Here is a 12,663-nt window from a genome sequence, read left to right on the forward strand (position 1 = left end):
ATTTATTGACCCCATCCAAAACATTCTCAGGGGGCTATCATCCAGGGCAGAATCAATCACTGAACATTTGCTGTCTCTGCCAGTATCAACCCTATGGTTTACCTTAGCATAAAACCTCTCTGTAGCCCCCCCTCTAATATGAGCTCCCAACTCCATTACCAAAGATTGTTTCCTTAGTAATAGTCAAAAGCCCCCATTTACATTCCTAGGAACAGCCATGTGAATGGTGTGAGCTCCATTCCAATACAGCTTTTATTTCTGGACTCGGATGTTTACTACGTATTATTACTGAACGTCTTAGGGGTAACAGAGCCTGAAAGTTCCATTAATCCATTAGAGGCAGCAGAGCTCTGATCTCATGGGCTTTCTCCCTGTATAGAGTCTGTCAGATTTGTAAAGCACTTCAGGACCCTTGGGGACTGAGCAGCCTTCTGTAAGTGCGAGCTGTGATTATTTCTGAACTAAGAGTGCCTGCTAGCTGGAAGTAAGGAGAGATTTCTCACATAAACTACTGCACTTCTTGCAAATACTTTTGCCAGGTTTGTCAGGCCCACAAGGCCAGTCAAGCCTATGAGAAAACCACCACTTACGGTTTGGCAGATACAGTACATGCAAATGTCACCTGGGGTTAAAGCTGACCTGGCAAATGCAGCTTTTCATGGTAAATACGTTGAAATTCTTGCTCCTTCCCCAGTTTGAGACAAAACTACAAATTTGCAATTATTATTGTTGTCAATAATAAAATGAAATAATACAGCACTCAAAAATATACCAGGCACAAGAGACAAAGAAAAAGAAAAAATACCCGCTCGATTGAAATAAAGCAGTAATGTAACAAGCAAAGAGAAAGCAGCCTGTGGTCTAGTGGACAGAGCACTAACTGGGAGTCTGACAAGCTGGGTTCCACTCCCCATTCTCCCAGTAACCTGCTATAAAACCTTGGGCAAATCTCTTAGACAGTAAACTTTTCCAGGTAGGGACTAAATGTGTGGGTATAATGAGTTATGGCAGGGATCTGCAATCTTTGGCACGCGGCCCGCCAGGGAAAGCTCCTGGCGGGCCAGGATGGTTTGTTTACCTGCCATGTCTGCAGGTTCGGCCAATCGCAGCTCCCACTGGCCGCAGTTCGTCATCCCACGCCAATGGAGGCTGTGGGAAAAGGCGGCCAGCACATCCCTCTGCCCACGCCGCTTCCCGCAGTTCCCATTGGCCTGGAATGGCGAACTGCGGCCCGTGTGAACTGCGATCGGCTGAACCTGCAGACACGGCAGGTAAACAAACCGTCCCGGCCTGCCAGCAGAGTTCCCTGGAGGGCTGTGTGCCAAAGGTTGCCGTTCCCTGAGCTATGGGAATACAAATCATTAATAATAGTAAGAAACCAGAGAGATAAGGCACAGGAAACACGCGTTATAAACACAAGGCAGTGATAGTGCTTGGTGCCTCTGAACAAGTTTAAATGTATTATTTATTTTATTCAAAAATAACTTTTTGGCAGTTTTTGGTTACGTCCAAGTAAAGAGGATGGAGGTGCATGGCTCAAGCAGAGAGAACAGAAGCACAAATCTGCCATTTATAGAATGACAAGGGCTTCTCTCAGGTGCAGAATACACAGAGAACATCTGGACGCTTCTTCTGTGGTGTATCACAGGGCCCTGCTTCCGAGATCAAGGCAACACACTAAATACTTATCAATCCCGGAGATGCCAAGCAGCGACTGTGCTAAAGCTCTGCCTGTGGCTTTATGATTCCCCAGAGTTTTATTCAGGATATGAAGAGGCCTTAAGAAACTATGAGCGGAGAAATAATAATAATAAAACCATAATATACCTGAGAAACATCAGGCTGTAATTGCTCATGCACTGAAGTTAGCTGCCATACCATAGTCCCATATTGCTTTGATATCAGACAGCTCAGGAGTAACAGCTGGAAATCTCAACTAGAGGATTACTTGTTAGCACACTTTATTCACTTCAAACACAAAGAGACTTTTATTTTTTAACTCAGCTAGATCACATAATTCTCTCTCTCACTCTCCCCTCCCTCTCCTCTCCACCCGTTTCAGCAGCGGGTGTGGTTGGAAGGGATGTGCCATGACTACAGTAGGAAGTAGAGGTGTTGACAGACCTGAGATATAAAATTAGTATCCTTGATTCCTCCTGCCGGCAGTGCCAGGGATTGCTGATGTAGATCTCTGCATCCATCCATCCTGCTGTACGAAATGCAGAAGGCAGAGAAAGAATGCAATAGCAATACCAGTCTGTGCCTGTGTTTGGTAAGAGGCTGGCAGGAGAGACTAGCCATACTGCACTGAAGTATACTGGCTGAGGACCCAGTGACAGAATGTGGTCTGGTTATCGCAGATTACAGGTCAGTGGACTAGGCAGCCATGTCTCACTGCATTTTTGTTCAAGATGTCCTTCAGTCTGGGTCTTCCAAGACCTTATCTTTCTGTCTAGTACATGGCACTGAGCCTCCTCAAACTTCCTAGGTTCACACAGTCCCTTGCCGGTGCGCTGCCTTCTGCAGATATCCAGTTATGGGATGACAGGGGAGCTGCCTCTTGGCCACTGTGGAGCAGAGGGGAGCTGCACATGTTTTGCCAATCACAGATGTCTGTGATTCCTTGACTCTGTCTTCCAAATTCTCACATCACTGTAGAAAGCTGCACTGAGTCCCCACCTGAGATTCCATTTCAAGCTTTGGGCCCCTTTTCTTATGTAAGAACACACAAAATCTAGAAATCTATGCAGTTGACCAGAGGTAGAGTAGGTCTTAGCTATCGCGAGAGGCTGAAAAGCTTACTCGTGTCTCTCTGAGCCAGTTCAGCCTCTGCTGAAATTGTGAGCTGGGGGTGTCAGTTAGTGCTCGAAGTCAGGGTGGGCTTTCTGAGGCAGATGTGTCCGGGAGCCAACAACACATACTGTCTCACAATGAGAGGGGAATTTGGGGCAGGAGGACAGTAATTACTTGAGCCACAATATGGCCAGGACACTACTACGATAACAGGCATCTCCAAAGCAGAGCTGGTTGAGTAATTCATGGTGAATAATGCTTGTTAATATTCAGCATTGCTGTATCCACAGATAAATGTTTCCATCATTAGACAAACTGCCCTCACAATGCTTCACAGGATTAATGATATAGCTACGGCGCTGGAGGCAAAAAGGCAGCATTAAACACTCCCACTGCTGCAAGCAACATGGCTTTGCCATGTTCACCAGATGACACAGAGGATTGTGGGACCTTGTGAGTTAAACTTTAGATGACTTAGCATAGAAAACTAAAGGTGCAGCAAATTAAAAGCCAAAAGACATACATACACATAGGTAGCCTGGAGATTTTGGGGAAAATGACTGCTCCCTGAGTTGAAAAAAAGGGACCTTTGGTGGGCAATAATGCCATCAAGGCGTTCTCTCCTACTATTGGTCACTTCTTGAACCCTTGGGGTAACAGCTTTCAGCTATAAACTCACCTGCTGCCTACATCATATACACACACACACACACACACACACACGGTATTCTCTGCATCTCAATGGCTTTACACATGCACAGTGGTTATGCCCTGAGGCTGGGTATAAATAAATTGACAGTCTGGTTTCCCACTAATTCCATCAGTGAGCTCTCAGTCAGAATACTAATAGAAACCATCTGAAGGCTGCAGTGAATAAACCAGAGAGCTGAATGAAACATTCAGTGTCTGATGTCTCCTGCCTTAATGTTAGTCTGCACTATGTCTGAACACTGCTGTCTCTACACACACACACACACACACACACACACACACACACGCACTGCTGTCTCTACACACACACGCACTGCTGTCTCTACACACACACACACACGCACACGCACACACTCTCTCTCTCTCTCCCCAAATGAAAACACACAGGCACACACCTGTAGGAACCTGGTGCTTATCGACTGGGGGGTAGTGAGGAGAAAGCTAAGTTTTCTCATGTGCCATAGTCCCTTACATAGCTAGAATAGTATATTCGGTATTTAATAACAGGGACATCATGCAAAATGGAAGAAATTACAGATAAAGCAATGAGTTTGGGCCAAAGGACTTCAAGGATAAATATGCAGATTAAGTGAGCAGGAAGGGCCAATGATGCAGGGGAAAAGTGTGCAAGAGAGGATCAAAGGAATTTCTAGAATGAAAGATGAGAGGAGGATGGGGGTGGGGCAGACAGAAGAGAGGAGGACGGGGGATATGAAAGAGAGGACTGAAGGCTGCTGGGGCCAGTGGTGGTCGAACAGAGGAATGGAAGTAAGAAGAAAACTCATGGAACCCTACCTGCCTAGCCTACTGTTATAGGAGTGTGTCTAGTTCTGAGTGTTTGTCATTGTTGTCTTGGAGATTGGCCACAAAGTGAGGTAACATCACTGCCTGTCTCTTTAGGATTGAACCTTATGGTCGTTACTCAGGCAAAGTTCCTACAAAGTCAATGGGAGTACTGCCTGCATTACAGCTGAACAAGGACATCAGGATTTGGCCAGTAAGATACCTAAAGAAACAGAGACAGACATGAAGGACATCAGGGGAGTGCTTTTGTTCTGAGTCATTTTTCTGTGATGAAATGAATGCTTCCCTAGTTAAACACGTGTATTTTACAGCCAGGATTGTTCAGGAAGTGGAAAGGGGAAGGCAAACAAGGAAGGACAACCCCATCCCCTTGGACCCACTAGAGGAGCTGTCTTCAAAATCTGTTCAGCGGCCCACTGGGAATTCAGCAGGGGACAATACTCTAGCCAAACATTCAAGCAGGTTGAATTTTAAATTCTCCAGACTTATTGTGGGGAAAAGACTAAACTAAGATTGCCTGGTGTCACTTCCTCCTCCACTCCTCTACACCCACTGGCTATTTGCCCCAGGTTCTCATCCCCACAATCTCTCCACAGCAGCCTTGCTCCCAGAGTCCTCCATGCTCTTCTCCAACCTTCCCTCGCTCCCCCAATTTTCCTCTCCTTATTCCCCCTTCTCTCCTCCTCCCTCAATATCCTTTGCCTTTCCTTCCTTCACCTATTCCCAGGGGGTACCCTGCCCTTACTGCCCTGATACATGAGAACAAACTAATGAATGACACAGAACCAATATTACCTTTGCCAACTGTTAGTAACCACATTGTTTGGATGGTTCACTCCCTGCTCCTCTGTCTGTTCCTTGTCCTTAGGCTATAAATTTTTCAGGACAGGGATGTAGCTCCTGATTCACCATTGCCCTACATCTTGTGCTGTCATTTGCACTTCCTTGTGATGGGTATAAAATGCTACTATTCTGATCCAGTCATCTTATGCCCACTTGCCACTACTGTAAATGACTGCACCTGGTGCAGGGCAATGGAGAACCAGGCTCTAAAAGGGCCCTTCCTGATAAGGGCCAGGAAGGGGTAGGTTTCTATACGGGGAAGAGTCCCATAATGTAGATCTTTTCAGATGCTCATTAAGGAGAGGAAAGATGGAGAGGAATAGAGAGGAGGAAATGCTCCCCCTGGAGGGGACAGGCTTTAGAGATGGGATGGAACTCCCTGGGAGCTCTCACCTTCCAGCAGAGGTAAGTACTGCATTAGTTTGCTTTCTCATTCATTTAAATGCCATGTATCATGCCAATGGACTGTTTTTAGGATGTGTGTTTTGGTCCAACAACTGCTTTGGATGGCACCTGGACTAACACTAATGGATTATGCCCCCTCCCTTCACACACACTGAACAGTTCTTAACCCTCTCCCACTTTGTCTCTCCCATAAGCAGCTGCTTTGTTTGCAACGTAGTGAAACAGGTTGAATGGGTGCTATGCCAGGCCAGAACTGAGTACTCTGTAGAAGTTTGCATTGTTTCAATCTGACAGAGCCTGGAGCTGCATTAAGCTCCTATTTGATTCTGACTGCCATAGACATTTCCAGCAGAAGGAAGTTTCTTCTTCGCTGGTTAACTTTGCAGTACTATTTGTGCATGAAGGCCTCCTACTACTGAGTATTCTGTTTTTCTGTGTGCTCAGAAAGAGGGGAGGTGAACAGACAAAGTGTTTCTATCCTTTGTAGTGAGACTTGGAGAGGAAGCCTCCAAAAATTGAAGTGAACAAATAGTTGGACATTTCCAATGCGTTCTTAAAGAAAAAACCCTGCCAGCTCAGGACCCCTGTGCTTCTCAGGTTCATATACATCAGCCTATCTATCTAGTTACTTCTGCAGCCCCCATAACCGTAATAAGTGAACGCCTCACAAACACTCATGAATTTATCCTCACAGAGGCAGGGAAGTGTTCTTATTCTGCAGATGGGAACTGAGACACAAAAAGGGAAGTCTATGACAAAGTCTGGAACTGAATTCAGGTCTCCTAAATTCCAACCCAGTGCCTTATCCAAAAGACCATCCTTCCTCCCCATGGGTCCCGTATAAGTACTAGGCAAACTAGTATTACTCCTGCAGGTGGAGACTGCGAAACTCACAGATATTCATATGGGCCCCATTACCATATTATCTGAGCACCTCACACAATCTTTAATGTATTTATCTTCACAGCACCCCGTGCGGTAGGGCAGGGCTATTATCCACAGGTGTCAATAGCGTTAGTGTTCATCAGAATAACTGGACCAATAGTCCATATTGTCCAATGTACTGACTAGAGCTTCTGAGGAAGATGTAAAATGTACCTAACTCAGCAATATTACACCATAGGAGTGAAATATCTTCCTGACCCCAGATGGGGGATCACCATCTACCTTGAAACATAAGGTCCTTGTAATTTTATTCCAGCTAATGTAAGTGCAGATACTACTTTTATTTATAAGTCTCTAATCCTTTTTGTTGTTGTTAATCTTAATAAGTTAGTTGTCTTTATAATGCCATCCACTGCTGGATTCCACAGGTTAATTATTCCATGGAGTACCCTCTTACCCTTGTATTATATTACAAGGTAAGGCACAGCACCTGCAGGGCCTTCTACATGCCACTCAATCTCATTGCAATAACAGTCCACAGCACCTTTCATCACAGGGTCTCAAAGGACTTTACAAACAGTAACTGGTGACGTCTCACAACCCGCCTCTCAGGTGTTTACTATTATCCCCACTTCATAGGTCAGATGAATGAGACATGGAGAAGGGAAGCTGCTTGCCCAAGGTTACGCAGCAAGCATGGTGCTCCTGGGAATAAAATCTAAGAGTCATGACTCCTGTTCTAAACCCTAGAACTATACCACAGGGTTGTAAAAGTCTTTGTTCCACCAACCCAGGGACTGAAGGGAGCAGACATCTTAATCACACTGAGCAGACATCTTAATCTAACTTCCTAAGTGATGGCTACTTATTTTTCCTCAGTGGTTACAACTAATTCAACCCCCATCCACATGTCTGGGTGCTTTAAATTGGCCCTTCTAATGTGCCTTTGTCTACATTTCATCAGCCATCACATTACTCAATTTCATCATTTCTTTAGCTCCTTACAATCTTCCCCACTACTGTATAATTCAGTAGCAGCAACAGCAGCAGCAAATTTTGCTACCTCATTCTCCTTCCCATCATCTGAGTCATTAATACGTATGTTGACCAGCACCAGTCCTAGCACTAATACCTGTGGTCACTTCACTTTTAACCTCTTACCATGCCAAGAATTGCCCATTTACTCCTACTTTTGATTCCTCTCTTTTAACTAGGTTTGAATACATGAAAGTTCCTTTACCTTTCACCTCAGGGTTCCCAAATTTCCTTAATAGTCTTTTGCAAGGGGCTATATCAAAAGCCTTATGAAAGTCTGATTACATTTCAGTCACCACTTCTCTTTCAGCCACTGAATTCCTTGCCTCTTTCAAGGAATTCTAACATATTAATAGAAAAGCAAAATTCACCTCACCAGCTATGTTGCCTTGTCCCTATGTTATTATACTCACCTGAAACTCTGTCTTCAATGGTTTTCTCAGCCCCTGAAGTAAGTCTATAAATGTCAAGACTCATACATAGCACCTTGTTAAACAAGGTTGTGACACTGACAGTCACCTAGTCCTCTGACTGTTTGTAATGATAAATTGCATATTTTTGTTAGTAGCTCTTCTCCTTTGTTCATTAGCTCCCTCAGAATTCCTAGAGGAATGTCATCTGGTCCTGAACATTAACAGTGATGGCTTGAAAGTAAAATAACATATGCAGGCAGCACACAAACCTTTGCTCCTGCCATATAATTTTGCCAGTGCGTCCTGATTCACAGAACTCCCTGCTATTCCAGTCCTGTTTCCCTACCAGCTCTGCCAACATACTTGAGTCCTGACCTGTTTCTTCAGATGTATCTAACTTTCAGCCCTCAACATGCCATGCCATTCCAGTCTACCACCTGCTTTGCCAAAGCACCTCAATCCTGACATGTAAATTCCCTTTCTATTCCAATCCTTCACCCTCTCCCCAGAGCTATACTAGTATCAAATCAATTTGGACCTGTACATGCTTCCCATAGTCCATTCCTGAGCCCCCAATATATTCTGCTAATGTACCTCAAACCAGAGTTCCCCATCCTGCTGGCAGCTACTGGCAATCATGCCAAACTCTGTAATGATTTTGAAAAGTGCACAAGTGTTCAGAGAAGATTAGACTGAGACCCTATCAACACAATTTCACAAATTAATTTAAAATATCATCTGAAAACAGTTCTCCAAGTGTGTGGAGCCACCTCAAGCCCTAACTCTCAGCCATTAATTGCATCCTTCATTACTTTAAACGTTCGTGCATCAGAAGTCTCTCTCCTACCCTGATGCAATACCCAAAGAACCACATCGTCCTTTTCCTCCTGAATTATGTATGACGGCTCAGCCTGAAGCAGAAACACTAATGTCGCTTGGTCCTCTTCAACTGACACTATCAAAGCTAACTTCCCCATCTATTGTTCACAACAGACTAAGGTTCAGTATCAAGAAGGTACTATAACTCTGCAACCTATTGTACTAGTGCATCTGAAACAACAAAGGACACATTCATTTTCCAAGTGAAAGGCAGGTGGGAAAACCAAAAACATCTACACCCCAGCTCAGATCAGAAAAAAAAAGAGACCTACAGCAGAATGGGCTTCTCCCCATCTCTCTAGCCATGCCCTTTAGAGCTGGATGGAATCACAAGCAAGGAGTGTGTTGTCTTGTTTTCTTACACGTGTCAGAGTTGTTATTCTGATTCCCATTCATCCCTCTTGCTGCTTGTCATGTTTAACAGAAAAACAAGAATAACAGTGGAGATCTTTTTTCCCTTTCAACGTCTTCCTCATGCCAACTACAACTGGGCATGCAATCTAGAGCATAGTTCAGAAGGGCTCTCGTGCAAGATGAAAATTCACTTCTGCAGAAAGTAATTCATACCAAAAGCATCCTACAGACCCCCTGATGGCGTGTGATCTATACAGCTAAATACAGGTGACCCCTGTCTGCTACAGTAATGCACTGTAAAGACCCTGTTTGTAGATGATGTTAGGGTATGTATGATAAAGCTAGGGCAGTGACCAGATTTTAGGAAGGAATTTTTGATGTTGTTAACTGGGAGGCTCAGGAAGTGGGATTCTGACCATTTATTGGGGGGGCTTGGGTAGAAGGCATATTTTTAGATGGGTCATGAAGATGGGATTTGTAAAGTCAAGGAGCCAGTGTTGCAGATGAGGAGAATGGAGCTGAACAGAATCTGCTGCTCTCTAAGGTTTATGAAATGGAATTTTGTAGTTCTTGGGGCCCGATTCACCACTGCCCTGCACCTCGTGTAATGCAAAGTGGGTATAGAATGCTGCTGTTCTGATCTGGCAGCCTTTAATACCCACACGTACCTCCCTTTGCTCTGGTGTAAATGGCTAGACAATGTGCCAGGCCACAGTAAACTAGACCCCAGGCATCTGTCCGTGCCTTATAAAGTAGTGTGTTACAGTAGTCATACAGGCTGCACAGGGCCAGTAGTTCGAACAAAGCCTTAGACTGCTGAACTTATTTAATGGAGAGAGGGAGTCTCAGCAGGGCCCAGGGGTTAGACCCAACCCTTTGCAAACTACCCAGGGGTCTTTATAGTCCATTTGTACAATCACACCAGAAAGGGCCTTTTTCTCAAGTCACCACCGTATGAGCTTGTGGAGGGAAAGAGACAGAAAGTGTCTGAATTTTGAAGAATCTAAGGAACAGACTGAGGAACAAGAAAAGAAGAGGTCAGAGAGACTGGGTCAGGGGGAGAGGGAGGCAGCTAGCCACAACTGGGATAACTAATGGGAAACACAAGTTAAAGCAGCCAACAATTCCCTTGTTGTGCAGTAGATATTTCCACTTCGGCTTTTTCAGAGATAGAGGCCAGCAGGAGGCAAACACATGCCAGCTGATTAATTCAGTGCCTCCTGGAGCAACAGGTGAGAAAGACACATGCCTTGCAACAATAAACCACAAGCCAATGTGTCTTTGAAGACCGACTGACTATTCCTAATAAACTAGGTAAAACAAATGGAAGCAGAGCCATCGCCGACTCCAGATGACACACTTCCTGGATTTCGTATCCAGTGCAATTACTAGTGTAAGTGAGGGGAACTATTGTGGGGAACTTTCCTGGCTTCTGCACCACCCTGGTGAAGTGGGCCAGTGAAAGGATCTGAGTCCTGGCTCCCAATTCCTTTACCCAGTGGCCTCCCTGCCCTTGAGGACTCCCCTTCCACTCTCCTGTCTGGCAGAGTCCTCGCAACCCCAATAAGGCTGGGCCCAGGATTCCTGGGGGGCTCGACCCCCAACCCTGCTGTGGTCACCTAGGACAGGGGCTAGGGTGTCCCCACTCCGGGATACTCTCTCTGCACTGGGCACTTCTCTGACCCACTGACCATTACATACAAGTTAAAGCAAATGCAAGTTATTTAATCAACAATTAATTTTAAAAAGAATAAGGAATAATGGGAAAGGTTAAAGGAAACACATCACCCGATCTGTGGCAGGGAACATCACAAATAGTGTCTCTGGAACGTCAGGGCAGTTCACAGTCTGTTCCTTGTAAGTCCCAGGCCTTCTTCTCAGGCCCTGGCTGTGCTGCAGGGATGCTGTGGGTTGGACACTTGCTCTAGTGGTGGCCACACGCTCTCAGGCTCTAAGTGGTAGGACCCTTCTTCCCAGTGTCGCCCCCGCCCTGTTGGGGTTACGATCCAAGCCTGGCCTGCAGAGCCTCTTGGCTGAGGCGTCTCCCTGTGCTGGGCCTGTTGCCCAGGGTCCCCCTCGCTCTCCCCAGCTGCTCACCGCACCCAGCTCCGGACTGCTCCAGCCCCAACTGCACCCCTCTGTCTCTGCACTGCTGCTGCTGCTCTGCCTCCAGCTCCCTGGGCTGCTTCTTTGGCCCCTCTGACTCTGGTTGCTGCAGCTCTGCTCCCAGGACAAGTCTGCTCTCTCTGAGCTGGGCCTCTGGCTTTGGGGCTGCAGCTCTGCTCCCAGGACAGGGTCTGCTCTCTGTGGGCTGCTTTTCTGGTCCCTCTGGATCTGGCCCAGCTGTTCTCCCCAGCTTAACTTGGGCCCCTGCTTTTTCCTTAGCTCAGCCCCACTCTGTCTGACCCAGGCAAATTAAGCTCACACGGAGGATGGGACCAACCTGGCCTCCTGACTCCCTGATTAGCCTGCCCACCCTGTCATTCATGCTGACCTGGAGCATTGGCCTCTCCCCATTGTTCCTGGGGACTGGCAGTCTCAGGGTCCTGGTTTCCCATAGACCCTTCCCCTTTTAGTACTGGGAGCTAGCCAACCAAAACACCCCCACTGAATGTTAGTAAGGGGGCAACAGTCCCCTCACACTAGCAAGGACATTTGTATGAACACAAGCTACTTCTTCCTTAGAAGTCCATTTAAACCTGCTGCTTATTCTTTCCCCCTAGAGCTCTAATCCTGTTAGTAATATCACAATCATTTCCACAGCAATCAAGTGTTATGTCCTGAGAAGAGGATTACTGTTTTGAGTTGGGAAGCTGAACGGACTCAGGAGGAACAAATGACCAGCTTTTGTGCAAATGTCTTTGGTAACAGAAAACAAAGAGAGAGAGAAATACAGAACTACATGACATATGATCAGATCTGCTGCTTGCAAGAGGCATCAGATGCTCTTTAAGTTCATAACAACTGATGTTTTCCAGAGAGATTTACAGTGGAGTGTTGGGAAAACTAGCAACAGGTGGTATGTACCTCCCCCGTTTTTTCTTCTTTGACAAACTAGCAACATTTTCAAAATGAAATGTCACAGACAAATAAAAAAGCTCCTCATGCATAACTCCATCCTTTTGGCACAGGATTCAATGAGGGGGAACACCACTGAAAAGAGTTGCACATGTTTTTGAATGTCAAACAACTGGTTTCAACCTTCGCCTGTGGCGGCTGCTCTGAAATCCATACAACAAACAGTTAAAAAAAAAGACCTTTGTTTTGCCTCTTCTGCCCCCCCCCCCAAGAATATAATGCAGCATGACTCTCCACAGAACAATTTGCATGGGATTACCCATAATACACTGCATTATGGTAATACACTTCAACCCCTCATGCATATTAGACTGACAGTGTTAAAAATCCGTCAAAGGAAAAATAAATGATACAACAAAATGATGTAAGACAAGACAATAAACATTCAGCACTTTTGTAATCTGCCAGAATGCACTCTGAAATTGGTCTGGGAAAAGAGAACAAGGGGTCTGTGAGCTCAGAA

At 45.6% G+C, this 12,663-nt stretch overlaps 1 protein-coding gene across 1 annotated transcript in view; it reads right to left on the bottom strand.

Moving 5' to 3' along the window:
• Nucleotides 1–12,663, bottom strand: part of AGBL1 (AGBL carboxypeptidase 1) — a 366,216-nt gene that overhangs the window by 126,836 nt on the left and 226,717 nt on the right. The gene's annotated exons all lie outside the window — the stretch shown is intronic.

Source organism: Dermochelys coriacea, chromosome 10 (genome assembly GCF_009764565.3).
Source record: "Dermochelys coriacea isolate rDerCor1 chromosome 10, rDerCor1.pri.v4, whole genome shotgun sequence".
NCBI lineage: Eukaryota > Metazoa > Chordata > Testudines > Dermochelyidae > Dermochelys > Dermochelys coriacea.